Raw genomic sequence first — 25,153 nt, forward strand, 5'->3', positions numbered from 1 at the left:
CACAGTTTAAGAGACAAGCTTCTACAGTAGATCATTGAGTCCAGTCAGAAATAGAAAATACCTTAAAAGCCTCCAGCTCAAGCAAGAGGTAGTATATTTCACCTCGAATTCTTCCAGTGATGGAAGAACTCATCACCTCTCAGGCATCTCATTATAGCTTTGGATAGTTTGCCGTATTACGTCTCTCCATTGTAATATTTGGAAATCTATGCCCTTGTAATTTTCTCTTGTTGGTCCTACACTGCCTCTCTGAGCCAACTGCATAGAATGAATGTAATGTTTCTGAGTATGGGCCTTTGAATATTGAGAGGTAGTTTCCTTTGAATTCTTTGTTGGCTCAGTCTGCAGCTTTATAATTAAAATAAATACTACTACTGAAAGTTCTCCAAACTTCCTGAAGTCTTTCTCTTTTCAGAGATGTATGTCATTAAGTCAGATTTATCTTTTCTCTGGATTTTTAAAATTTGTCATCTCTCATTTGGATGGTTAGCTAACCTGTAAGATTTTCTACATGTTTGGATTGTCTACAACAATTTTCTGTTCAGTTCAGTCGCTCAGTCGTGTTTGACTCCTTGCAACCCCATGGACTGCAGCACGCCAGGCATCCCTGAACATCACCAACTCCCGGAGTTTACAATTTTGGATGTTGTAAATTTAAAAGGCATTTATTTGAAGAGGAGGGCAATCATCTGTAGTACCTTCCCTGGCATTAATATGCATAGGGGTTGAAAATGCCTGAATAAATAAATGAATGAATGAAGATTCCTTATATTCTTATACTCATAGAGGGCTTGATAGTTTACAAATGAATTAGATCTATTATTCAAATGTCACTATACATAAGAGGTCAGTGCAAAAAGTATTATTATCCTTATCTTATAAAAATGAGAAAAGATGCAACTTAAAAGTAAGTGCATTTTGAAAAAAAAGCCTTTTACTGGGGCAAAAATAATTCTAAACTTACTAATTCCTATGCTACTATAACATACATTCACAGGCTCTCAAAAGAACCAGATTTCTAAAAAACATCTTTGCATTATAGAAAAACCACTAATTTTTACAGTGCATTTTTATTTTAATATAACACATTTCTTGGCCAAAATATTTTTCCTGACGTAATGAAAAAGCCACAATAACAAACTATCCTTTCAATAAAACAACTTATTTTTTCTTAAATCTCAAAAATCTTGACAATTAACATCTATAACAAGAAAATCATTCTTTTTAAATGAGACATGTTGAGGAAGAAAAATTCAATTTTATTAAACTATTAAAAAAATATGTATTGAACTTTTATTGTGCTGAGGGTAACTGAAGAATAATAAAGAAGGTCCCAAAGCAGGGACCATAGGGGAGGATGACTCAAGGAACACCAGCATGTGAAATTAGGAAATACATGTATGCTAAGGGGATAAAATTTAGCAGTGGAAGCTTTCTAGGGACATCTTAAAGGAAGTATAATTAGAGGGCAGAGGCAAAATACATTCCAGACAATCTGTATGCATTGGTTGACCTTAGATAGACCATGTAAGAGAATTCAGTATGACTGTGCTTCCTTCACTTCCCATTTCATGTCTGTTTCAAGTAAGTAACCTTGTTTGTATCTAACTCTGTTGCCTGAGGTCCCAGGATGGAAGACAGTGGAGGAAAGTACACTTATTCCACAGTGACCTTTATTACTTTATTTATTTATTATTTATTTATTTATCACCTTTATTACTGCTGCCAGAAGATTTAGAAACTTCTGCTGATGTATGCACCAGATGTGAGCTTCTTGTCTCACCAGAAACCTACAGAGTCCACTGCAAGCATTTCTGGAGGAATGCTCAGGAATGCCCTGAAGTTCTCTCTTGCTTCCAGTTGTCCCCTTGACCAAAGTAAGGAGAATCCCCTCTCCCAACTGCTCAGACACAAAGAAAACCATCTTCAGCCACCTATGTCCATCCAGTCACTCCTGCAATTAAACAGTCCCTGTGAGGTTTGCTATGAGGCTTGTCAGGGCCTTCTACCACTTACTCATTCTTTGTCTTACTAAAAATGGTAAACTGGTAAACTATTTTTTAGCTCTAACTTCCTGCCTAATGATCCCAAATTCTTTAACCTTTAGTCAGCATACTTATCTTACAATTGTTCCAGTCTATTCATGTTTTTCCCTCTATCGCCATAAAATTTTTCTGACACTCTGACTTGAAAGTCAAACTGTGCCCCTGTATTCCCTTAAAATCCCTACAAGAACTATTTATTCATGATGAATTGGGTTTTTTCAATTTTTACAAACAAAAGGATTTCCATAGCTTCCCCAACACTCCACAAATATTTCATGAGAAAGGCATGTTAAATGAGGCTCTCATTCTGGTAAACAATGGCCTGGTGTATGCAACATCAAAGCATTTTCAGACTGATAAAATTTGTTAGATACTTAAGGCATGGTGGGCTGATTATTGCAGATATAGGCCAGCAGGGAGGCAATTTTAGGCTTAATTACAGATCTCCTGTATATATTGCATGTTGCTGGACAAGCTAACAAGCCTCATGTAACAATTGGGCATTTTAAAAAAAAATTGTGATCTTGACACCCCTCCTAGAACTATTATGAGTACCATCCTTATGAATCGCATGTGAACAGCTATATAAAAGAATGGAAACATATTTAGATGAAATAAAAGTCACTTCAAATTTAGAAAATTCAAAAAATAAGCTCTGAATATGGCTCAATCTCATATTTAAGCTCCAATATCATATAGTTCTAAGATGGACTATATGATGCAAATGATCTACTCAAAGATTATTTAAAACTATGAGATCATGATTTGCTATATTTTGGCAGCCTGCTTCCTCATTCTCAACTTGGTTCCACTCAGATTCAAGAGGATGGGCCGCAGACCCTGAGAGACTCTCTGAAACTCCCAAGCGGATGAAGCCCCATCTTGCAAGGTCTTTGAGTAGCATCCTTCCCATGGGACCTGATGTCTAGAGCACAGTCACCTCTCTCTTTCCAGGGTTCCCTTTGCTCTCATCACATTTGCTCTAGTCTTTACTTAGCCCCTGACTGCAGATGCTCCCATTCTATCCCAGGGACACTCTGTGGACCTCTGGGATCTATTTTCCTTTAGGCACTATCTTTTAATGAATCTCTGTATTCTATACCAGAAAGATGTAATTTTCAAAACACTTGCTCTAAGGGAGAATCTCTAAAAATCTTCTGAAGAGTTGATGTCTGTCCCTACTCACCCTGATAGTAGCCTCTCAATTTATTAGGTCCTGGGTAAAGAACATTTAGAAACCAAAGCACAATGCTAATAACTGTGAGATCACTTAATGGATATAAATGTTTCACGAAAGTGTTGCATAAGAAGGGGCGAATTAAGTAGATGTGCGAATCAGGAGGAAGAGAAAGAGTAATTCTGTTTAATAAGATGTTTCCAGCATTATCTTACTAATTTGCTGAGGAGCAGGTATGGGCTGTACAGCACTTACAAAGTAATTAGAAATCCTTGATAATTGTTTTTTTAATTAACAACAAAATTTGAAAAAAAAAAAAAAAGCCTGTTACCCATTCCCACTTCTCTTCTGGATTAATTGTGCTAGATTCAGGAAAGGCAATTTATGCACAAGAGATTTTTCCATTCCAAATTACCCGGTGAAGAGGTGCAGATTGGACACTCTTGTGTAATTTATGAAGGCAGGGAGGGCCCCTTTATTTCCCCTCCTTTTAATGTTCCAAGAAAACCTGTGATCACCTCTGACAAACTTTTGCTCCCTTATTAGGGGAGAGAAGATCTCACTACAGACAGTTGCTTTACCCTCACCATTTAATTCCACATCCCATCCTCAATTACTGAAGGTCACTGAGTCACATAAGGCCAACAAAGCAAATGTTGATCATCAGCCATGATGACAAGGCCATCAGCATAGATATAATGAGACCTGCAAGGTCTACAGAAACAAATAAGAATATTACTGAGATAAATCCAGACCCTTCATACTGCAAGCAAATGACTGATTACTTAGATAGCTAGAACTGACCTCCCCCCACAAGTGTTCAGGCTTCTGTTTTACTTCATATCAGCCACTCCTCCCATGTCACTAGAAGCTGAGATCAAATATCGCCCCCAGTGAAGGAAAACATGCTGATGAGAGTTACACTGAAACTGCTTCCCTCGTCTCCATCAGAACCTTACCAAACTTTGAAGCTGACTGCTAAAAGTCATCTACTGGGCAGTGTTCTTCTCTGAGAATTTTACCAGCTCTTTGACTTGACAGTACTTGGGTCAGTTTTTATCTTCTGTATTCTAGCATGAAAAAGGATGCCGTTTTTCTTTCATTCTATTTTATGCCTAGGAATTGAGACTGTGTTTTGAGGTGGGGTAAAGAGTGCAAGGGATTTCCCAGGTGGCACTAGTGGTAGAGAACTCTTCTGCCAATGCAGGAGGTGCAAGAGATGTGGGTTCGATCCCTGGGTCAGGGAGATCCCCTGGAGAAGGGCGTGGCAACCCACTCCAGTATTCTAGCCTGGAGAATCCCATGGACAGAGGAGCCTGGCAGGCTACAGCCTATGGGGCAGAAAAGAGTCAGACATGACTGAAGCGACTTAGCACGCATGCAAAGAATGTAAGAAATATCCCAACCTGATGCATACATTAAAAAAGGCAATTTGGGGAAATTTTAAACACTCTACGTGTATCACTTCTTGCCTCTTTCATGGCCACTGAATGAGATGGAAGGCATACTATCACACTGGCAACCAGTGACTCACAAAATAAAAATATATTTATTTAACTAGTTGACCATACATCCCTATTTGACCAAGGCTACTGTCTGTGGTCCTAACATATTATTAAAAGCGTCATCTTTCACCTTCAAAAGTATCCCAATTTTGACAATAAATTATATGGTGAGCCTGTTTATAATGAAGTTAGAAGAAAGAAGCCTTAAAATGCCCTTCGGAGTCAATATGAAACTTCTGCTGGCACTCAAAGAGAAAATACTTCAAGGACCACGGTCTGGTGATACTTGTTTTTCCAAGATTTTTGCCATTAAAAGTCAAATTTTTATAACTTATAATTAGATGTAAAACTCATTCCCTGTGAGAAAGGATAGACCCTGAATGTTCAATGGGACAAAAATCAAGAGATTCAACATATTATGAGACACCTCGTCTCTTTATACGCACGTTCAAAGATTCAAAAGACTTGGTTAAGTGTCTCACATTCATTTATTCATTCAACCGATATTTAGTGAGTATAAGAGACTGTGCTAAGTGCTGTGAGGCATATAAATCAAAGCAGCCATGGACACCACACTCACAGATACCACGGTCTAGGAAAGAAGATGTGAAATGCGTACTCTGTCCACGAGATGGAAGCCACACAGTACTAAGTGAGCTCGATGGAAGGGGAGATGCTATTCTTATTAGAGGGCGTGAGATCTATACTGGTCTGACCATCCTGAAGCGTTAGTGTTAGCCATTCCGTCATGTCTGACTCTTATGTGACCCCACTGACTGTAGCCCACCAGGCTCCTCTGTCTGTGGGGTTCTCCAGGAAAGAATACTGGAGTGGATTGCCATTCCCTTCTCCAGGAGATCTTCCTGACCCAGAAATAGAACCCAAGTCTCCAGCACTGCAGGCAGATTCTTTAACACCTGAGACACCTGGGCTGTTAGCTAACACTCCTGTCTGTTAAGATTTTGAGATACTTCCAAATTCTCCACTTAGGCTATAACTCACCTATACTGCCCACATACATGTCTTAGCAGCAAGTAAAAGAGTCTAGGAGCATTGCTGCTTAGGAGAAGTGGAGCCCAAACACCTGCTGAGTAGACGGAGGTGGCTTCCAAGGCAGCGGTGAGGGTGGAGGTCGGAAAGGTGAAGGACCTGTCCACTGCCCAGAACAGTCCAGTACCAGGCCTGCTGAGGGCGGCGCTGCTGCCAATATTGTCAGCAGGGGCTTGGGGCTGGGCTCTCTCCAAAAAGTCATGTGAGAAATACTAGTTTTCAGATGCATACCTAGGCAGGAAGCATGCCAGCAATCCCCAGCTGCAACAATACGTCAGGCTCCAGACCGAGCTATGTCATTTGTTCCCTGTAGAAACACATTCACAAAAATTACAATATAGTATCATTCTCTTGATTCTTACCAAGGGTCACTATAAGAAATGACCATATGAATACATTTTCTTCATCTTCTCTAAAGGCCACCATTAAAGATATTTTCTTTTATTACAGCAACCCAGGATTAGACTCCTGTTAGAGTTTATTTCCGGGAACATTTTCTTCTTACCAACTAGTATATACGCTTTTATTAGAAAATGAATACTACATGACTCATGAAATTTCCTTATTGGCCTTCGTGACCCACACAGGAACTAAATTTAATGTGTAATTGTAGAAACTATCCTTAGCTTAGGTTTCAGATCCAATAATCTCCTCTATTCCTTTATATGATTCTTCATATTTAGCCTTATTTTAGTGTTTTATTGTTTCTGTGTAATATACATCAAATCTTTATAAAATAAGCAACATACACCAAGTATCAGATATTTGTATATCACATATATATGTATAATAGTAAATATCTTGAAAATTTAGGATTTTTCTGACAGTACTAAACTGTTATTCACCTTAACTATAACTCCCTTATGGATCATCTCATACAATTCCACCATTTCTCGAATGCCCACCACAATTCTTTGCACATATTTGTTGACTAGTAGAATCAAAATTGAGTACCACATTGAGAGAGTATTATATTATAATAAACATTTGTACTGGGGGTAAAATGCCATCATAATGATGTCAAAACCCTTTCATTTTCTGAACCAAATGTACAACAAACATTGCTGAAAGGAAATTAATCATCTATGACCAAGAAATATGCTTTGATTATTTGGATATTTCAAACAATAATTTGGATATTATCAAATTTGGCATTTGACATAGCAGGGATTTTAACTGGAATACAACTTGGGAAATCCTGTCTGCAAAACTCCCCACTCAGACAAAGAATGCCCCGTATATCTGCATCCTAAGAAGCCCACTCATTTTCAGTTTCTGGGGTTGAGGTCCCCCTCTGGAACTATAGCAAATTAGGAGGTGTGTGATTCTTGGAGCTTTGTCTCTTACATTAATAAAGGCTAATCGTGTTTAAACATGTTAGCACAGCAAGCCCAGGGACGTGGGATAGGATGCCCACTTTAAAGTGGAATTAGTAATGTGAAAGAAGCTATGTGAAAAATCGTGGAGAGAAATTGATTGAAAATGAAAATGAGGTATCTTTTGAAGGAGATGGCCTAGAAGTCTGACAGTGTGAACTGACAAAATAAGGTTAAAAATATAATCAGAAAAAGCTGGCCTCTGTGAGATCCAAATAACTCTTTTGCTACTCTCTACAGAGCAACTGCATTACGAAGAGGAAAAATTGTACCTACCATAGGCATATTGTACCGAAGACAGCTTTCAGAAAGAAGTCCAGAGCAGGAAAGCCTCTGTGTATATGAAAACAAATGGAAAAAAAAAAAGAGATCCTCTCGTAAAAGTCTCTCTTTTTCTCTCTCTCTCTGAAACATACATACACACACACATACAGTCTCTACCTTGCTTCCTCCATTTTTGAAACACCTGGCTTAAGTATATCTAAAGCTTTTTCATGTCACTGATGGGACCCCCTTCATCAGAGGGGCCTACTCATCTCTGCCTCCCCTATTAGTTGTGAAGCTCAACTCCCTCTCCTGTTACTGCTTGTGTAAAATGTTAATGTTTATAACTGTTCAGCCACTAACCATGATGATGTTGCCTGCATCTATCCCTCATGGTTGCTATGGAGACTTAAGGCATCACCTTGAGGTACCAGGCTTCCCTCATAGCTCAGTTGGTAAAGAATCCACCTGCAATGCAGGAGACCCTGGTTCGATTCCTGGGTCAGGAAGATCCTCTGGAGAAGGGATAGGCTACCCACTCCAGTATTCTTGGGCTTCCCTTGTGACTCAGCTGGTAAAGAATCCGCCCGCAATGCAGGAGACCTGGGTTTGATCCCTGGGTTGGGAAGATCCCCTTGAGAAGGGAAAGGCCAACCACTCCAGTATTCTGGCCTGGGGAATTCCGTGGACTGGATAGTCCAAGGGACCACAAAGAGTCGGACACGACTGAGCGACTTTCACTTGAGGTACCAGGTACTCTACATTCATGGTGAATAGAGTCATGAGCCGTATGTTAAGACCCAGAAGGTGGAACCTACACGTTTTACTTGAAACTCCTTCCTGAGAGGGAAGACACTCACACACAGGGTACAGACGGCAAATCAGGCTCTAATGAGCCACACACCACTTGTTAAGTGTCGTGAGCAGTTCACAAGCTGCACGCTGAGCTTCAGGGCCTCAGGGTAAGTACCAACAAGGAGTCAGGACCTCCGAGGACCGTATTCATTTTGTGCTAATTTCTTCATGCTAGGTATTATAGAGTTTCTTTATTTAATTCTAGTTCTTCTCATGTGATATGCTACCGAGATTAAACATTTGGGGCCATTAATATTAATTTACATTATGGTACAACTACTTCACATAATTGTTAAAATCAATAATAATAATAATGTGGAGGAGGAGGAGAAAGAAAACATAATTTATTTCGTGCTTGCTATGTACTAAGAGCTTTAAGCACATTATCCCATTGGGGCCTTACACCAGTAAAGCCAGGATTGCTTTTGTTCCCATTTTGACTTCGATTGGATTGAGAGAAGGAGCTAAACTTTGTGTGCTTGTGGCATGGTGTGGCCCAGGAGAGCTAAGGCCTAGTTTACCAAAAAGCAAGCATTTTCAGGATATCGATGTCTCTTCTGTAGCTCTATTACCGTGAAAGCAAAATTCTGCAGGAGGGCTCTTATCCACCCAACGGACCTTAGTAATGCAGCTTGCTTGCTGCCCTTCATTTTGTTGATCATTTTAACAGAAAGGAAAAGATGATTAAATGATCAGGCAAGTCCTCTGTTGGTACAGACACTCATGTATTTAAGGATTCAATTTAAGGATGTCTGTGAAACTGTTAGATAGTGTCAAAATATTATATAAGTAACGCCGCCTCTCACGAGGGGCGTACTTCTTACTTGGAGGGTCTGCTTCCGAAGCCATTATCCTAACCAGGGACAGAGCCCCCATGCCCCCAGAGGCTAGATCACCAACAGGGTGATCTGGGGATTGAGCGAAAGGGAAAGGCTTGTCGTGGTTTCTCTTCATCCCCTCTCCCCTTATCTATGAGTAGTTGACAAGCGGAATAGCTGGCGTGGGTGAGTTGATCAGTAGGAGTGCGTGGGGGAGGCGAAGGCAGACAGCTCTCCCAAATTAGCCTGCTGCCAGTCGTGGTTCGCTGGCACTTTGACACCGACGTGAGGACGTGGAGCTTTATTGCAGTGGCACTTTGGCAGGATACCATTTCACAAGGAACTTCCAGCTCAGAGAGGGAGAACAGGCCTGTTATTACTGGATGCTTTAAATTCATGGGCCTTGCAAATGGAGAGATGTGTTTGTCAAGAAGTCCACATTTAAAGAAATACTTGATGTAGATTTTTGTGTGTGGGTGAAACTCACTTAACCCTCGGAGGGCTCACATTTCAGCTGAGAGAGAGCAGTGGTTAGCTGAATTCTACAGAAGGAATGAGAAGGCTTATAAATTAGCCTCTAAAAGCCAAATTTGCTCAAGAATGCACAGTGGTAATAAACATTTATAAATGCCAAAAAATAAAGCATTTAGTGAGAAGGCTGATGTTAGATTGTGCCTATTTGTCATAGGATTTCACTGGAAGCCTTTAAGTAAATTCCTCTGGTTCCAAGGGATAATTTGTACGTTGACACAAGTGCTGTGATGTGTTGCAGATGCCGGAAGTGCTCTAACGCTGCGAGTGTGAGCAAGACCAGCAGTACAATGCTGACACACTTCAGCTGTAAGTAAATAACTAAGCTCCATGGGGCACAAAGTGTGAAGGTTAAACCTGGGGATGGAGAGCGAGGAGACCGATTCATGTGAATAAAGTGAGAAATCAGTCTCACTGCTCTAGTCAAAGCCTTTGAAAGTGTGAGTGTGTGTGTGTGTGTGTGTGTGTGTGTGTGTGTGTGAGTGTACACTCAGTTGTCTGACTCTTTGTGACCCCATGGACTGTAGCCCGCCAGGCTCCTCGGTCCGTGGGATTTCCCAGGCAAGAATACTGGGGAGGCTGTCATTTCCTTCTCCAGGGGATCTTCTCGAGCCAGGATCAGACTCGTGCCTCTTGCATCTCCTGCATTGGCAGGTGGATCCTTTATCCCTGTGCCACCTGGGAAGCCCATGCATAGTTAACCCCAAACATATTTTAATGATGACTTTTATGAAACCAAACTTAGCCCCAGGATGCCACAGTCAATTCACGATAGTATGTTTTAAATTTTTCAGGGAAACCAAGAGATATTCTCAGAGAGATATACAAACTACCTGTTTGAGGCAGTTCCCAGTTTCAATGTTAGAGTGTGTTAGGTTCATTCTGATGATGTCATGTCTTTGCAAAACTGAGGATCCAGTAATTGCTATGAGCAAATATCACATGAAAGTCAACGCAGAATGTGGGACAGGAACTGAGGCTAATAATGTCTAATCTAATTTCAAAGTTTGAGAAGTTGCACAGTCCAATACGCAAATGTATCTCATTTGTGTGTTATATTAGATAAAAATGAACTGAAATTATGCTCTTTTTTTCCAATTTATGTGTGGCTTTTAAATGACCACTATGTTGTTAGGACATAAATACTTACTAAATTGTTTGGACCCGACCACTTAATGCAACAGTTGTATTATTTCTTTGGGCTGCGGAATACCATGAGGAAAAACTGCTGAGATACTAAGAGCACTGTAAATGGAAAAAGTTTGGAAGTCTCTGATGTAAAGTTTTTGCAGCTCTTTCTCCTCCATCCCTCCCTTTCTTTCTCATGCGCATAGGCAATATATGTTTAAAAGAATTTGTCCTTCTTCCATCAATAGATAATTGTTAACAGACATTATTGAGCATCAAATACATGCTAGGTACTGAGTTATTTGTTTGGGTGCTCACGCATGTCCGGCTCTTGAGTGACCCCATGGACTATAGCCCGCCAGGCTCCTCTGTCCGTGGGATTCTCCAGGCAAGAATACTGGAATGGGTTGCCATTTCCTTCTCTAGGGGATCTTCCGGACCCAGGGATCGAACCCATGTCTCCTGTGTCTCCTGCCACTGGCAGGCAGATTCTTTTACCACTGAGCCACCAAGGAAGCCCTGAGTTAGAGGCTAGGTATACAGTGTGAGTAGGACCAATAGTCTCTGCTATCATGAAACATAATCTTTTGAGAGACACAAGCAGCTGATGAACAAGTTAACAAACAAATGAAAAATACGAAGTGCTCTAAAAAAAAAAAATGAGCTATTCCTTAACAGCAGAGGCTCCCTTTCCCACTCACCAGGCTACAGAATTATGCTTGGCTTCCCTCCAAAATCCCCAAGAGCTTCTTAAACCTCACATGCCCACCTGCCCACACTCCTGGGGAGTCAGCCACATCATTATCAGCAGCGGCATGAATGTGAATGCTGATGGGAAAGGGCTCTGGGAAGTCACATCATCTTGGGGAGAAGGGACAGAGGTGTGTGTGATGGACTTTGGAAAAGGCAAGAAGAAAAGCAAACAGGACTATCTCATGAGAGCCACAGCCCCAGGCAGGACCCCTGTGACTAGCGTGATACCCTGAGAAGCCAGTGGTCCCAGAACATGCTGCTTTCTGCCAGCTGCTCCTACCAGCAGAGGAAGAGGAGGGAGAGCTGGGAGGACGCCACTGAAAAGAAACAGGGCAGCTGTGGCATTTGGCCTGAATGAAGTACTGTGTGTCATTGATGCTCAGAGAAATAAAATTGTGCTCGGAGAATCTCCTACCCAATGCACACTTTGCTTGTTCTCCTTCCTCATTCTGTCAGAAAGGATGCCTGACAGAACATGATCCTGCCAACACACCCTTGACCTCATGCAGAGTTACCAGCAATGTCGTTGGTCTCAGGCATAGGTGTATCTACACATCCCTCAAGGAAACCCCTCAAAATTTCAAGCAGCAAAGGGAATTTTGACTAGAACCAAATTCCCTTGTGAGAGTTGGATCACAAAGAAAGCTGAGCACCAGAGAATTGACGTTTTTGAACTGTGGCGTGGAAGAAGACTCTTGAGAGTCCCTTGGATTGCAAGCAGACCCAACCAGTCACTCCTAAAGGAAATCAGTCCTGAGTGTTCATTGGAAGGACTGATGCTGAAGTTGAAGCTCCAATACTTTGGCCACCTGATGCAAAGAACTGACTCCTTGGAAAAGACACTGATGCTGGGAAAGATTGAAGGCAGGAGAAGAAGGGGACAACAGAGGATGAGATGGTTGGATGGCATCACCAACTTGATGGACGTGAGTTTGAGCAAGCTCTGGGAGTTGGTGATGGACAGGGAGGCCTGGCGTGCTGCAGTCCATGGGGTGGCAAAGAGTCAAATACAACCGAGTGACTGAACTGAACTGAAATGCCTTACCTCTATACAGGCATCCTTACTCAGAAAACATTGCAATTTATGTGAGAGAATTAGTGCCAGAACAAACAAGCTGTGAGAGAAGCAAATGGCAACACTGCCTCACCAAATAGAGTGAAGTTTCAAGACTAGGGGGCTTCCCTGCTGGCCCAACCAGTAAAGCATCTGCCTGTAATGCAGGAGACATGAGTTCGATCCCTGGGTCAGGAAGTTCCCCCAGGGAAGGAAATGGCAACCCACTCCAGTATTCTTGCCTGGAGAATCCCATGGAGAGAGGAGCCTAGCAGGGCTACAGTCCATGGTCTCGCAAAGAGTCGGACACAACTGAGCAACTAACACTTCCACTTTCAGGACTAGAGTATCTGTGTTCCTTTTTAGATTTGTCTGATTCCAGGGATACTTGGAGAAGTCAGTCATTCAGTGCCATCAAAGGAAGGACATTATGTTCTAAATTTAGACTCTATCGAGGATTTTTTTTTTCTCTTGAGACTCCCCTTAAGAGAGGAACCAAGGTAAATGAAAGTATTTCCTGCCTGTGTTTATCTAATGAGCATTGTAGATTATCCCAGGCCATTGGACTCTGAGCTGTGCAACTCACAACATGCTTTCTCAGCAAGAGACTAGAGCAATTTGTCTTCTGTGGGGGAAAAAGTAGAAATGGAAGGAAGAGAGGCAGGATGAGGGAATTTGAGAGGCAGTGTGATATTCAACTACCTCAAGAGGTAGAGACAATGTTCCTTGTTGTTTCTGCTCTGCCTCAAGCATAGCTGTCATTATGAAGCAATTTGCTCATGAACCTTCTGGGTAGGAGTTGGGCTTATTCCCTCATGGACTGGTGGTGTGGGATAAAGTTGGCCATGTCTCTGCTGTTAGGTATTCTCAACTGCTGGGGAATCTTCTACACAGGCTTTTTTTTTTTTTCTTCATCTGAATCAGAATATTCCTGCACCAGGAAATCAGGCTTTCAAAAGGAAAAGGGTAACACTAACCTTGAAGGGTTTTTTGTTTTTTGTTTTTTTAAAGAAAAGAGTGAAGCTTTGAAAAAGCATTCTCATGCTGCTCAGAACGATTTAGCGCTTAATTGTATACTGTTTTGTTTTGTTCTCTGCCAGAATTGCTGAAGGCTGGGGCTGGCCACGACCTTAGCCCTCATCTAGTCCAAACCCCTAATTGTAAGGATTTTAAAGAGAACACTATCGAAGAGTTTCTTTTTTAGCAGAGAAAATATCAGGAGCCAGATCTTCAGATTCCTGGACTGCTGTTTGACCCATTCGGCCGGTCTCAGATGTTCTAGAAGACAGCAAGTTTGAGATTGCAAACATGATTTTATCTTTGTAACAATGTACAAGTATTTACTTCCAGTGAATTTTCAGATTTCCTTTCTTGATTTCTCTTATATGTCTAAGAAGAAGTTTTAAGAACAAGACAAAGAATAGTATAAAGACTATGGCTAGTTTTCTCTTCAAAACTTAGTCCCAACAATAGCTAACATTATTTAATACTCTCTATTCTATACACCAGGGATGAACAGGCAGGCAAAAATACAGACAATCCCTCTGTGATCAAAGAGCTTCTAACTTAGCAGAGGAGAGATACTCCTCCATTTAATTGAGTCTTTTCTATGTGCCCAGACATACTGAAAGAGCTGTAAAGGCATTATCTCATTAACCCAACAAAACACTGCAAAGTGAGCATTAGTTCCTTTGTTGGCATCATTCCATCCTATAGATGAGAAGACGAAGGCGCCATGACTTAAGGTCTGCAGGGTCTGGCCAGTGAAGACTGAGAGAGGGGACTTGAACCAGGGGAGCTGAAGCCTGCCCTGACTTGCTTAACCACTATACTAAGTTGCCTTGATGAAACAGGAACTGGCAACATGGTGGGAAATGTACAAATGTCTTTAGAGAAGCCTACAGTATTACCTTCTCCCTTTCAAAGATTCAGATTTGTAATTTAAGACTGTTAATCCTAAAGCATGGTCCCCTTCAATCTAGCTTGAAAGACTGAAGTAATATCTAATTTGAAATGAGAGAAATTACCAGAAAGGGAAATAACCCAGGTCTAAAAGATATCTTTTAATACTGGGACAAAACATCTCTCATTTAACTCATGCAGAGCAATCAAAAAACTACGTTGTCTTTTTCAATGGGCAGAACTTCATGGTGACTCATGCCTTTAGTTGCTGAGTGGACTCTGCCCTCTGGCTCCTGTGGTTTAGGCAGCTCTTCTTCTCTCTATGCTGACAAAGATGAAGCATTTTCTGTAAATCTTGCCTTGAATGTGACAGTAGGGTCACCAGCCATCCCGAATTGGTCAGTCTATGGTTTTTCCAGTAGCCACGTATGGATATGAGAGTTGGACTATAAAGAAAGCTGAGTACTGAAGAATTGATGCTTTTGAACTGTGGTTTTGGAGAAGACTCTTGAGAGTCCCTTGGACTGCAAGGAAATCCAACCAGTCCATCCTAAAGGAGATGAGTCCTGGGTGTTCATTGGAAGGACTGATGTTGAAGTTGAAACTCCAATACTTTGGCCACCTGATGTGAAGAGATGACTCATCTGAAAAGACCCTGATGCTGGGAAAGATTGAGGGCAGGAGGAGAAGGGGACGACAGAAGATGAGATGGTTGGATGGCATCACCGACTCAATGGACATGAGTTTGGGTAAATTCTGGGAGTTGGTGATGGACAGGGAGGCCTGGTGTGCTGTGGTCCATGGGGTCACAAAGAGTCGGACATGACTGAGCAACTGAACTGAGGTGCCCCCAAAATGCAGACTCGAGTACTAAAACCCCAGCAGTCCCAGACATCTGTCTCTTCCTACTCATGCTCCGCTGGACATCTGAGTGCACAGGGAGATTATGTAGCCCACGTAGGTGCGGGAATGCCCAGCTCTGCTCATTTCTGGGCATTCATCTCTTATCTGGATTGACTCCACTGCTGATCTGAGCTGGTGAAATTCATGGTCCCATTTCTCAGCAGTAAGCGCACACAGCAACAACAGCCTGCTGAGCTCAGACCTCCCTCCTGAGGACAAGGCCTCTCCCTCGGCTCCCTCTGAGAGCCCCCAGACGTGGCTCTCATCTGAGCCTCCACTTCCTGTTGTGAAGGATTTTCCATGAGAAAGTTCCCCCTCTGGAATTCCAAATATGTACAGTGTCTCTCTGCGGAGGCTTCCTTCTCAAGCCATGATCTGAGGTCACTAGCCCACCTACCACCAATAGAAGTCTAGAGGTGAGCCTGTATACAAGGGTCCCAGTTCCTACATTTGCCCCTTCTCTCTTATCTGGACCAAGCCCCTCACTATCAGAAGGCCTTATACTTCCCCCTAATGGGAACTTTGCTTCCACGTTCTCCGCATCTCTGCAGTGAAGTTGGCGTGCGGAATAAATCTTATGGAACTTAGAAAAACCTTCCACTTAAGAATCAGGTTTTGCTACTCTAAACTGAGCTATGGCCTCTATTCTCAGGGATTCAGCTTCAAACTATAAATGCTATTGGTTCAATGGATGAGGAGTTACTAAGCAACTTGCTAAATACATCAGCGATACTTTCAAAAATATTAACCTCATTATACTTTTTTAGTTGTCTTAATTTGGCACTGGCTCCCTTACTTTTTTACTCTATTTTTTACTACTATGATAGCAAATGAATCTATGGCAACGTTGCCTTCACCAGAACACACAGGAAGGAAGCAGGAGGACAGTAGGTCCTCACCCTGCGAAGGTGACATTAAAAGTTTGTCAGCCCCCGCCCTGCCAGCAACAAACTACCCCACTAAATTAGCAAGTGAAAGAGATCTCAATGACTACTATTAAAAAAGGTTATATTTAAATTAATTTCCTAAAAAGGTGGGTTTTTTTTGTCACAGGAAAAAAAAAATCTGAGTTTTATCTTCAAGTATAATAAGACTCTTTCTTTCCTTACTGATCACTTCCAGACACAGTTACTCTATCTTGTGGTGGGTTTTCCATGAGATATTTTACATAGAATCACAGACCAATTAGAACTGACTGGGTCCCAAGAGATCATCTAGTCCAGTCTTTTTAAACTGTTTTAAGCCAGCAGAATTATGAATTTCCCCTCCCCAAAAGACATCTTGCTCCAAAACACCATATTCTAAAGACAATGGTACTAACCCAGCAGAAGCAAGATGGAGCGCTGGCCCTAACCCACAGTGACCGCTGGTACCCAGGCAGTAGCATCTGAAAATGCCCTAATGAAAAGAACTACCAAGCCCCACTAAGGACAAAGAAACCTGGAATCAGAGGCCTCTCTCTGTCGGGGACACACACTGCAGGTTGGGTTTCCTGTCTCTTAGCATTATTTCATGCTAACACACATTTCGGCAAAGGTTTGGTACTTTTCTTTAGCTTGTTTTTGGTTTGGGTTTGGGGTTTTTGTTTTTCTTTTTTGCAATTATGCCAACTTACATGTCTAAGTTATTTTGGGAATTAATTTTTTGTCTTTAGCTTTTTAGTGGTGATGTATCTTTAAGCTGTAAGTCAATAGAAGACAGTGATCTCATTTTCAAAAATTCTACATTCTGTAAAGTTTCTAAAATCACAAAATACAGCTGTACTATTTACCAGCACCTCTTTGATTAGGAAGTTCAAGGACTCAGTTAAATCCTGAAAAAAGCCACTTGCATCCTAGGAGAAATTTCAAGAGAACACCCTGTTCACGAAGGTATTTCTTGCCCACTTCATCAAAGCATTATTTGATGTAAAGCAAGCAGAACTGCAGTTGGGAATTTAAATAACACCAGGATAAAGAGAAGAATAGAATGGTAAGCATATTGTCCAGATCAAGAAAGGTGAGAGCCACAGTGTTTTCTTTTGTTTCTCTTACCAACCTGATTTCTGAAATTCGAACATCCAGTCAGTCTTTTTACACTTTGGAGGACTTGGTGTGGAGCTTTAAACTTCAGGAACTATGAGTTCTTCAAAGCCATGGAAGATTGATTTCATGTTTTTCTTTTACAGCATTTTGATGTGGACTTGGCAAAGAATGAGGTTCCTGTGCTAATTTCCTCTTGCTCTATGTAATTAGTCAGCATTTGAAATGAGGTAACAGGATATAATTGTCTACTGACCATTGCAAGCACATTTGTTTATGACACACTCCCGGCTTTTAGATGTACAATATTATTACCCACCTCTTTATTTGTGTCGCTGTCTCTTTCCTCTTTTCTAATTTCTCTAGCTCTACTCCCTTCAGTGCCTGCTTCCTTTGTGGGCAATGCAAGAAGGCACTTTTCCTTCCAGCTGGCAAGGCATTAAGGAGGTCTGAAGGGGGTGTACAGAGGGACTTACACACTCCCCAGAGGCCAATTACACTTGGAATCCTCCTGATCGGCCCTGATCAGGGAGCAGGGCTACCCCCTCACAGCCTATTGTGCTAGCTCAGAGCCACCTGATCAGCCTGGTCCTACCCAGTATTTAAATTAGGGCATCGCCAATCCTGGACCCACGTCAGGGCCTCTAGGTAGCACTGGGGAATAAATTAACATTCTGCTGTTGTTCCAAAGCCACATGGATACCATTGTTAGAAACCCATCAGCAATAACGGGGACTGTTATGAAAGTCTCAAGAAGAAGGGGGCGGGCAGTGAAATAGCATCATGCAATTGTGTGCCATTGCACTGGGTCTTAATGCAACAATTACCATGCCGCCTTTGTTAGGTCTGAGTGGAGGAGGGAGAACAGTTTGACATGGCATCATGTTATGTGGCTAGTTATGTAAGTTTATTGCATTTCTCTTAGGATTGCCAAATACAGGAAAGGAGTGAGGGAAAGAGGAAAGAAAAAGTAAAAACACACACATATATATCCTTTGTTGTTCAGTATATATGCAGACAATTCATGTGCCAGCTAGAATTGTAATCCAAACCACTGAAAACCTAATGTAAGTGGTCAAGCTTGTAGGAACACTTGCATAACAAAACAATGACAGAAAAGGAAGGCTAATGGAAAAGGACTAATAGGCAAGTTAGCAGAAATCAAACCAACTGGCTGAGTAAGAATGTGAGAAAATATATGTTTCAATATCAATGGCAATGTACTTTACAGAATTTCAGAAAGTGAGAAGGACTTTGAATTTATTGAGGACAAATCTTGGCAGGACATCATGATGAAATGCTTTCATTTTACAGCAAAAAAAAAAAATATATTGTGAGTTCCTGCATTCTTGTGTTTTCTCCCCCAAAGCAATTTGTGATATTGCTACTGAAATTTTGCAGTGAATTTCTACAATAAGTTTCATAGTCCTTTGCATTCAAAATACACAGTTATTATATACTTACATCTATCAGTATATCAGCCATTTTACTTTCACTACTTTTATAACCTGTATTACACAGTGTTCTGAAATGAACATCAAAGGAGGGAGTAAAACCATATCCTTTAAATAATTCAAACAGCTATTTAAATGAGGCAATAAAAATATTTTTAGGTGGAATGTATCACCATTGTTCTCTCTTGAGAAACTATGTATATAATAATATAAAATATTCAGTTACTATTTTATAAATATATAAATCAGAAATGATGATTTTTCATTCTGCAATAAAAGGGCAATATACAGTTAATACAACTTCCAGAATTTTAGAAACACTTTTCAAAAATTCTTTGCTATTTTAAAAGTCTAAGTCATCAAATTTCATGCTGATTCCAAAGTATATTTTGTATCTTCTTTTTGAGAAAAGGATTTTTAATTGCATAATCATCTTAATTTTCATTATCATTCTGCATAGCCTAGATTAAGTAGGAATAGCAAATAAAACTGGGCCAATAAAAAAATAAGAGAAATTACTTCAAAAGCAGTTTAAAACTAATTCAAAGTTATGACATATAAAGAAATCCTAAACTGTGCGAATCTTAGTTCAAATTTATGTTCCAAAAATATGTAGATATATTTTATCACAAATTGTATCTTTAAAACAGTTATTTAATATGTAAAGAATTCAGATAAATTGATTTTGAAAATAGTATTTCCATAGATAAATGGGCAAATATAGGCAAGAAAGTAATATAAATTAATAATAATCATGAAAGTATTTCTGACTTGTTAGTGATCACAGAGGGCTTCCCAGGTGACTCAGTGGTAAAGAATCTGCCTGCCAAGCAAGAGATGTGGGTTTGATCCCTGGGTTGGGAGATCCCCTAGAGAAGGAAATGGCAACCCACTCTAGTATTCTTGACTTGGAAATCCCATGGACAGAGAAGTCTGGAGGGCTACAGCCCACTGGGTTGCAAAGAGTCAGACACAACTAAATAGCAAGAGCAGTGAACACAAAAATGTAAATACAATCAGTAAGATAACAACAGTCAAATGTACCAAGACTTAAAAATGAAAATGCTAATGAAGGTATAGTGAATCAAGTATTAAATGGTGATAATGAGAGTGGATATCACATTACTGGAGAGCAGTTTGACAGTCTACAGCACTGGCCTTAAAATTTTTCATACACTTAGCTAGTTTCACTTCCTAGACTACATACTAAGAAACCAATACAAAATTCAGGCAAAAATATATATACAGTAATTTTTATTACATACTATTAATATAATAAAAATGTTATTATTGTGTGACAATACAATAGTGGTGAAGTAAATTACACATTGTTATATGTAATAATATGTAGCTATCAAGATCAACTGCCAAGAAATTTTGGGGGAATAGGAAAATGCTTATAATGTAACTTGAAATGCAAGATTCAAGACTGGGTATACAGTGGAGTTCCAACTATATTTTTTAAGTATATATACATGTAGAACATTTGCTCTTATAATTCAGCCCCCTTCCTGTGAGGAAGCTCAAGCAGTCTGATTCAAGCAATTCCATGCGTGCTAATTCGACTCTTTGTGACCCCATGGACTGTAGCCCGCCAGGCTCCTTTCTCCAGGCAAGAATGCTGGAGTAAGTTGCCAAGCCCTCCTCTAGGGTATCTTTCCTACCCAGGGATTGAACCTGTGTCTCCTGTGGCTCCTGCATTGCAGACAGACTCTTTTACCGCTGAGCCACAGGGGAAGCCCCAAGCAACTCCATGGAGAGCCCCCAAAAGAGAAGATCCAATAGGTTCACGTGGGCTGAGTCTCATGTAGTCATCTTGTCAAGATGCCGGATACATAAGAAAAGCCACCTTTCAGACTGGCATATCTGCCAACTAAATATCACCCAGTGACCTCAGACAAGGGCATGTGTGAAGCAGAAGAAATGCCCACTGAGCACTGTTCAAGTTCCATATCCACAGTTTTGAGATGTGAGAAGCGGAATATTTCCTGCCGTATCAATCAGTAAACAAGGATGCCACAGTCATCAGGGATTTCAGCAGTCCAATGTGAGCTGGTGAGCCCCAAGGGCACTTAGGAAGGAGAAGAATACCTGTGATCCAGCAGCCATTGACTGCAGGCAATCCCTGCCGTGAGCCCCAAGGGAGCTCAGGATGCGGAAAAACCTGGATACTGACCCCAGAGAGCTGAGATGCATATGAAAGGAATACTTTCAGGGAGCCCAGACTCTTGCATCTTCCCATATATAGAAAAACACTAAATTTCTTAATGTGAGATATCTGGTTTTCCTTAATTAGCAATAATCTTTTGATGTTCAGATTATCTCCCTTTTTTAGAAAAGTTCTATATAACCTGGCTCCTACCCTCACCTCCTCAGAGCAGTTCTCTCAGGATTAGATTACTTGAGATGCTTGCCTTCCAGGATTGAAGTCCTAAAATTTGCCACCAAATAAAAACATAACTCTCAACTTTTAGATTGTGAATATTTTATAGGTATTATCAAGTAATTAATCGCATAATCAAATAATTGTTATGATACATATAGATGAAGATAAGTAGATAAGAATCTTAAGGAAATGATTGGAAGAAAATATTCTAAAACATTTATAGTGGTTATCTTAGGTGTTATTAAAAGAAAACACTTTTCTGTGATCACCCAGTTTCCAATGGTAAACATGTAATATTTTTATTTTGAAAATCATTTTAAAAGTGAAAAATTCATCGATAATTACTGCTTAAAACAAAACATATCTTTAACATATCATATCCAGAGAAATATGGCAAAGAGACTTTGGATTAAATTACCTACTTGGGAATTAAATGACCAAGTTATTTAATTTTTAAAGCAAAAATATTCTTCTTAAATATTTACTATTTAGACTAGATCATCTAAATAGGCAAATACGGAAAATAGCACATGACTACTTTATACATGGGTAACGTTTAGCTTTGAGATCCTCAGTGATGATACTTTATTCACATACCACAATCTATTTTGGGGGATAGTGAACAACCTCATCCACTCATGAGTTCATGGACCTTTCTAGCTTTGTTCGTCAACTTCATTTTAAATTCCCAGGATCCGAATTAATTGGAGGTGTCTGTGTCCAACAGGAGTGTAGTCCTTAAATTATACATGTCAGTGCATCACTTACATCATGTCACATCCTATTATCTTTCTTCCCACTATGAACTGGCATAACACGACACGACATGAGAGAAATGTATTGACATAGTGTAAGATGTCAAAAAATAAACACTAACTTTTAGCAGATAATATGGTACAGTTATTTTGAGTTATCGTAATTCTTCTGAGCACTTCGGTTGACCTTATTAAACTTTGGTCTTTAAAAAGCTGATGGACACTTCGGTTGACCTTATTAAACTTTGGTCTTTAAAAAGCTGATGGCAGAATTGTTTGTGCTTGATCCCAGGAGGCTTCACCTTAAAAGTTTGGAGGTTCAAAACAGGAAGCCATAATGGGGTATAGGGGCTTCCCAGGTGGCGCTAGTGGTAAAGAACCTGGCCTGCCAATGCAGGAGACATAAGAGATGTGGGTTCGATCCCTGGGTTGGGAAGATCCCCTGGAGCAGGGCATGGCAACCCACTCCAGTGTTCTTGCCTGGAGAATCCCAGGGACAGAGGAGCCTGGCGGGCTACAGCCCATAGGGTTGCAAAGAGTCAGAAATGACTGAAGCGATTTAGCACAGCAATGTGTATAAGGGAAATATTTACATTTAATCAGATGGTGTTTTTTAAATGTTCTGCTACAAATAACTCTAACCATCAGAAAATGATGTTGAATTTTGGCTCATAATGGAGCAAGCTCATGGTTTCATGGGACAAGAGCACTAACACAGAATGGTTTTAATGTGCTCTACAACTAAGAGTCAGGATTTGCAAACCAAAATTCTAACAGTGACAGAGGGGTCAGAATAAACAGATGACAGAGAGAGGCTGAGCTAGAGAGCAGTGGACAGGGCAACGCATGCCTCGTACTCAGTGTTCAGCTCCAGCCAAGATGGAAAATGTGGGTCTAGAGTCGCAAACCTTCTTGCTCTTCAGGAGAATCTTCACATGACTGAAAGATATTCTCTTTTAAATGTTGGCAACTAATTCATAGTTCTAAAATGTGAACAGGTTAAACCAAGCATGCCTATCTGCAGAAAGCTGTTCGGGATACAGGGCCCCCTCCAGAGTCTTAAATGGTAATATTTTCAATAATCATTGCATTCACGTTGACTCATAGAGCTCAAGTGTTGGATATTCAACACTGTGAGCTAGAGAGCAGCACATCGTCAAGAGCAGATTTCTAATTCTTAACTAGGCTAATTTTGCTCCATGACTCTCAGTATCTTCAAGCCACCTTCAAGCCTGCTGCTGACATAGAATACTATTAACCACAGATAAAGCTTCAACACTCTCAGTGAAGAGTCAGTGTTTAACATGAAAGGAATTTTTACACCCACATGTTTCAAAATGTGTTATGATCCCAGAATTCCCAGCTCCGTCTACAGCAACCTTTCACCAACTCTGCTAAGGGGCATGGGGACAATAGACCCAGAAAGAGGGATGGGTTGCAATTTGAATTCATAAGAACTTTGAAATATAAAATGTTAATCCAGTATTTTTACTTTCAAAGGTAGCACAGATTTGTTGACTGCAATAACAATAACATTTACTGATGAACTATTATATATCAAGTACTACCAAGGGTTGTGCAGATAAAAATAAGCAAAGCCTTGTCTAGTAGACCTAAAGAGTTCTGCAAACAAATCATTATAATAGTACAACGTGATTCTTGCTATAAAAGAGGAAAGAACAAAGTCTAACTCCCTAGAAGAGAGAGTGATCAAATCCAACTGGGCATGGAAGAAGAACGCTTTGCCAAAGAGGAGATATTTGAGCAGATCTGAGCCTGAGGATTGAAACAGTGTGGCCAGCAAAGAGAACGATGCATAATTAAATAGAGAGGATAGGTCATGGGGCTCAAGGAGATTGGAAAGGAGAAAGCAGTAAATTACAGGTCATCCTAAGAATTCGGGCTTAATATTTGTCAGTGAAAAATTATTAAAGGCTTTTAAGCAGAAAAGTACAAGTAGATCAAATCTTTCTTTTAGAAAAATCACTGAGAAAAACATTAGGGTTAGAAGTGGGGGTGACTCAGAGACTGGGAAATGAGCTAAGAAACTATTTCAATAATCCATGAGAGAATCATGAAGGCTTAATATTTTTAACAAGCAAAACTAAGAAAAGGAAAATAACGATTCTTAGTACATTATATAAAGTATAATAAACATAACTGTACTTTGTTTTACTTTTTTCTTTTAACTCCTTAAGCCAGAATAATCAAGGATATTGTGTCTAAATTGCCACAGAATCCAACATTAGCAGAACTTAAGTTCATAAACAATAATCAACGACTAAAATCACGTATCAATAAAAATCTAGGTTAAGGAAGAAAAATAACAACTTTAAATCTCAAACTAAATTTTTTTGTCAGATTCTCTTAATGCTTATTCAAAGGGGATGTTATTTGATTAAACAAAGTTTAATTTCTTTACTAGAATTGGCAACACATAGAAGTGTTATGGTGTTTGTCTGAGCTCCCCGAGAGCAGAGTCAGAGGACTCACAGACTCCTACTTTATCAGGGAGAGCAACTCTGGGAGCAGGCGTGAGGATTGAGGGGGGTGACAGGGAAGGAGAAAAAGCCTTAGAGAAGACGAGGATACATTCCAGGTTCAGCACCGCTAAGTGCAAGTTGAGTGCTCCATATCCCAGAGTTCTACACCCAGTTTCCCAGAACAACTGTTGAAGGAGGTGAAAGGGGAAACTTTTACACCAGTTCCCGCCTTCCATGGGTTTTAAACCAAGCTTGGTGGTGGTTTAGTCACTAAGTCATATCCGACTCTTTCGACCCTGTGGACCATAGCCTTCCAGGCTCCTCTGCCCATGGGATTCTCCAGGCAAGAATACTGGAGTGGGTTAGCCATTTCCTTCTCTGGGGGATCTTCCCAACCCAGGGATTGAACCCAGACCTCCTGCATTGCAGGCAGATTCTTTCCCAACTGACCTATGAGGGAAGCCAAGCTTAATATCACGCAGTTAACTCCCTACACACTGGCAGGTCATTGACCAAGTGACTCCCGGCAGTGAAGGACCAAACAGGTCATTCCCTTCGCCACATCTGGCAGTCCACACTTATGTCGAAGGCAAGAGGTCCAGCCTCTCAGATTGACCTCGCTTGTCAGACTGCACTTGGAGGGCATCAGTCAGAGCCCACTCAGAGCTGCCCACTGCTGCAGAGGTTGGAACA

The sequence above is a fragment of the Odocoileus virginianus genome, chromosome 3 (genome assembly GCF_023699985.2).
Source record: "Odocoileus virginianus isolate 20LAN1187 ecotype Illinois chromosome 3, Ovbor_1.2, whole genome shotgun sequence".
NCBI lineage: Eukaryota > Metazoa > Chordata > Mammalia > Artiodactyla > Cervidae > Odocoileus > Odocoileus virginianus.